Source organism: Onychomys torridus, chromosome 10, assembly GCF_903995425.1.
Source record: "Onychomys torridus chromosome 10, mOncTor1.1, whole genome shotgun sequence".
Taxonomy (NCBI): Eukaryota; Metazoa; Chordata; class Mammalia; order Rodentia; family Cricetidae; genus Onychomys; species Onychomys torridus.
In genome coordinates this window covers 3,140,561-3,145,731 of record NC_050452.1, presented here as the reverse complement: position 1 = coordinate 3,145,731, position 5,171 = coordinate 3,140,561, and the positions used below count along the sequence as shown (strand labels likewise).

The 5,171-nt window shown below is 39.8% G+C and overlaps 1 pseudogene; it reads right to left on the bottom strand.

The window, feature by feature from the left end:
- Nucleotides 1-516: 516 nt before the first annotated feature.
- On the bottom strand, nt 517-1,771 carry LOC118592243 (annotated as a pseudogene).
- Between the last annotated feature and the right edge of the window lie 3,400 nt (nt 1,772-5,171).

Sequence of the window (5,171 nt, the reverse complement as noted above, 5' to 3'; positions counted from 1 at the left end):
CTTCATGGTAAAATTGCTGTAGCTCTTTTTTCAAACTAAAACATAGTTATCTCAAATCTTTAAGCAGTTATATCAGTTATTTTTTTTTTGAAAGGAAAAAATATACTTTATTTCAATCATTACAGGTTTCAGGAGGGGAAATGCCTCTTTTGATATGGTGCCTATTTTTAATCTTTGTTCTCAGGTTTGTTTGTTTTTTCCCATTAAACTTGTTTTCATGGGTCTCAAAATTCTGTGACAGATTTTTGTTCAAGTTGTTTCCATTAAAAAGTACTGATTTTGAAAACTAATAACTTAAAACTGCCACACACACACACACACACACACACACACACACACACACACACACAAATGGTCCACAAAACATTCTCCTTTCCTTCTGAAGGCTTTAAGATGCATTGTTATCATTAAGCAGTCTTTTACTATTAAACTTAAATGGCCAGTTGAGACAAACAGTTCTGAGACCTTTCTTCCACCACTGATTAAGACTGGGGAGGCAAGTGTTAGCCAGAATATTCATTTAGCCTTCTGAGCTTTCTGGGCAGAAATGGTGACTTTGCCAGCTCCAGCAGCCTTCTTGTCCACAGTTTTGATGACACCCACAGCAACTGTCTGACTCATGTCACAAACAGCAAAATGACCCAATGGAGGATAATCAGAGAAGCTCTTAGCACACATGGGCATGCCAACAACCATATCAACGATGGCTGCATCACTGGATTTCAAGAATTCAGGGCCACCTTCCAGCTTCTTACCAGAACGACGATCAATTTTTGCTTAAGCTCAGCAAACTTACATGCTATTGTGAGCAGTGTGACAGTCCAGTACATAGCCAACACTAGTTTGGCCTGGTTCAGGATAATCATCTGAGTGGTGAAGCCAGTGGCTTCCATGGGTGAGTCATTTTTGCTGTCACCAGCAACGTTGCCACGTCTAACGTCTTTGACGGACACGTTCTTTACATTGAAGCCCACATTGTTCCCAGGGAGAGCTTCACTCAAAGCCTCATGGTGCATTTCAACAGACTTGACTTCTGTTGTCACATTGACTGGAGCAAAGGTAACCACCATTCCAGGTTTTAACACACCAGTCTCCACTCGGCCCACAGGGACAGTCCCAATACCACCAATTTTGTAGACAACCTGGAGGGGCAGTCTCAGAGGCTTGTCAGTTTGGATGAGTTGGTGGCAGGATGCAATCCAAAGCTTCCAGCAGTGTGGTCCCACTGGCACTGCCATTTTGCGGGCGACTTTCCATTCCTTGAACCAAGCTACATTAGCATGTTGTCACCATTCCAACCGGAAATTGGCACAAATGCTACTGTGTCAAGGTTGTAGCCAATTTTCTTAATGTAGGTGCTGACTTCCTTAACAATTTCCTCATATCTCTTCTGGCTGTAAGGTGGCTCTGTGGAATCCATTTTGACACCAACAATTAGCTGTTTCACACCCAGGGTGTAAGCCAGAAGGGCATGCTCACAGGTCTGCCTGTTCTTGGAGATACCAGCTTCAAATTCACCAACACCAGCAGCAACAATCAGGATAGCACAGTCAGCCTGAGATGTGCCTGTAATCATGTTTTTGATAAAGTCTCTGTGTCCTGGGGCATCAATGATAGTCACATAATATTTGCTGGTCTCAAATTTCCACTGGGAGATGTCAATAGTGATACCACACTCACCCTCACCTTTCAGTTTGTCCAAGACCCAGGCATACTTGAAGGAGCCTTTTTTCATCTCGGCAGCCTTCTTTTCAAACTTTCGATGGTTCATTTGTCGACAAACAAATGAACCATCAAAAAAGTTCAAGTTTGTTTTTTATTTTACTTTCAATTTCTAAAAGGTATTTGTCATATTTTAATTCTGTTTTTAAAACTTTTCTTTATTTATTTAATATCCTAACTAGTTTCCCATCCCTCCTATCTTCTCAGTCCCTCCCATCACCTCCCCTCTGCCTCCCCACCCCATATCTACTCCACCTCTGTTTCTACTCAGAAAAGGGCAGGCCTCCTATGGATATCAACACAATATAGAAAGTTGTAGTAAGATGCAGATGAATTTCTAAAATGGTCTTATTAAGTAAAAAACACAGAGCCAAATATAGGGGTGAAAGCCTTAGAGATCAGGGAAATAGGGAAAGCCACCAGTCAACCTCACCTCACCAAATTCAAGTTACTTCCTATCTACCCATACCTTTATTGCCTTGCTGTTCTGCCCTCTCATTGGCTCTCTTAGCACAGCTACCTTACTTTCCTCTTTCTATGCAGGTCTGTCACTTTCTGTCTGTCTGTACAGACTACCAGGTCTCTGTGGTTGGTAATAAGATTAAAGGCATGTGTCACCACACTTAGCTCTCTTCCCTAGAGTGGCCTTGAACACACAGAGATCCTGCCTGCTAAGTGATAGGATTAAGGGTGTGTGCTACCACTGCCTGACTTCTATGTTTGCTTAAAATGGCTTGCTATTTCCTCTGATCTCCAGGCAAACATTTTTAAAGTACAAAGAAATTATCACCACAGTAAGACTAATGTTCCATCTTGTATTAAGGCTGGGCAAGGTCACCTAGTATAAGCAATAGAGTCCCAAAAGCCAGCAGAAATGTCAGAGATAGCCCTTGATCCCACTGTTAGGATCCTACAAGAAGGACAAGCTATACAACTGTCACATATATGCAGAGGAGCTAGGTCAGTCTCATGCATGCTCCCTGGTTTTTAGTCAGTCTTTGTGAGTTCCTATGAGCCCAGGTTGGTTGATTCTGTAGGGTTTTCTTCTGATGTCCTTGACCCAGTCAAGCTCCTACAATCCTTCCTCCCTCAAAAGGATTCCCTGAGCTTGACCTAATATTTGACATGGATCTCTGCATCTGTTTCCAACAGTTACTAAATGATGCCCCTGTGATGGCTTTTGTGCTAGTAGTATATGAGTCTGTGAGTAAAGCAGAATATCATTAGGCATCATTACATATTCTTTCCTCCAGGCATATTTGGTTCTATCCTAGGTCTCTGAGCCATCCAACCTCTGTGTCCTGGTGCTACAGGGAGTGTCAGAGGTGGGACATCCTATCCTTTTGGTTTTTTTCATATGAAATTGAGTATTATTCCTTCCAGGTCTGTAAAGAATCATTTGGGGATTATAATGGGGGTTATATTGAATCTGTAGATTGCTTTTGGAAAGGTAGTCATTTTTACTATGTTACTCCTACAGATCTCTGAGCATGGAAGGTCTTTCCATCTTCTGATGTCTTCTTCAATTTCTTTCTGCAGTGACTTGAAGTTCTTGTCATACAGGTCTTTCTTGATTAGAGTTACACTAAGATATTTTATATTATTTGTGGCTATTGTAAAAAGTGTTGATTTCTTGCTTTCTTTCTTGTCTTCTTTATCATTTGTGTGTAGGAGGCCTACTAATTTTTTTTAGATAATTTTGTGTCCAGTTACTTTGGTAAAACTCTTTGTCAGCTGTAAAAGTTCCCTGGTACAAGTTTTGAGTCACTTATGTATAGTATAATGTAGCTAAGAGTTTTCCTGCCTAGCCCACAGTCATGACAAATCTCTCTCACCCACCAGGCCCATAGATGCTCAGAACCAACCAAGTAAACACACAGAAACTTATATTGCTTACAAAATGTATGGCCATGGCAGGCTTCTTGTTATCTACTTCTTCTATCTTAAATTAACCCATTTCTATTAATCTATACTTTGCCACATGGCTTGTGGCATACTGGTGTCTTTACATGTTGCTTCTCATGGCAGCAGCTGTCAATGTCTCTCCGCCTCAGCCTTTACTTCCCAGAATTCCCTTCTCTCTTGTCCCGCCTATACTTCCTGCCTGGGCACTGGCCAAACAGCATTTTATTTAAACAGAGCGATATCCACAGCACTTCCCCTTTTCTTTTTTTTTTAAAGGAAGGTTTTTACTTTCACATAGTAAAATTACATATAAAAAAACAATTATCAAGCAAGAATTATAGTTACAATATTAAAGAAGATATCCTAGCTATCTTATATTTGTGAGTTTAAGGTTTATATCTAAGTTACCTTTTATCATAAAAACTGAGGAAATTATATCTATCTAGTCTTCAACTACATCAAAGACCTCAGAAGGATATAATATTACCTGAGAAATAGGAGAAAGACACAAGCAACTTTTGGGAGTCTTGTAGGGTAGACAGAGACAGCTGGAAGCCTGGACAGTCACCTAATGTTCCTTTGTAAAGTTGGGGCATTTGTCTTCAGCCCACAGGGCTGGAGTCTCTTGGTCACTTTTTTCAGTGTCCTGTAGAATGTCTGGCAGTTTCCTCTGCAAAGCAGGAACTTAAAGGACCATTTTGTCAAGCAAAGTTCAGTGGTCACCTTTCTATGGGTCCTGCATGTCCAGTCAATCAAGCAGTCCAGGCAAGAACAGTTTCTTGCCCAAATGGCTATTTTTGCCAAGGTGAAGATAAACTCCATATGAAGTGTCTTCAATGCCCATCCTCCTCTCTGAAGTAAATCTGGTGCTGCCAGGAGCAAATATGCCTCACTGTCCAGAAAGGCTGAATTTTAAAAATATTTTAAATGCCATATTCTGTAGGTCTTTGAAGTATTTGAAGATTACCTATCTATCTGAAATATCTCCGTGTATACCTGAAGACTTAACTAACATGGCTATGAGTATGATTATCATAGATGACTAATTATTAATCTATTTTTAATTATCCATTACAATTTTAAATGAGCTATACAAACATAATAGAGAGTAGAAATATAAACACAGTATAACAAAATTAACTTTAAGTTTGTAACAATAGACTAAAATCTATACCAATGTAAGGCATTTTAAACAAGTTGTTGCTCTTTAGAAGTAAATTTTTTAATCTACCCTTTCATCCTATTATATCTATATCATATCCCCTTTTCTTCTTTAGGAAGAGATTGCATTTATAATCAACCTGCTTTAAATAAAAATATTGGTTTTTCTCTGTCCCACATCAGAGGGCTCTTCTGATTTGGGACACAAGAATCTCTTAACCTTTTTTTTAGCAGTATGTCTGGGTTTAGAGAAGGAGTGAGCCAGTTCCATCTCCAAAGCCAGCTTGATAATTTTGGGAAACTGGGCGTAGTTTCTCTTACTACTTCCTGCTGGAGGGGGGCACTGTATCTTATGGAAACACAAAGAAAATTTTAGGATTATG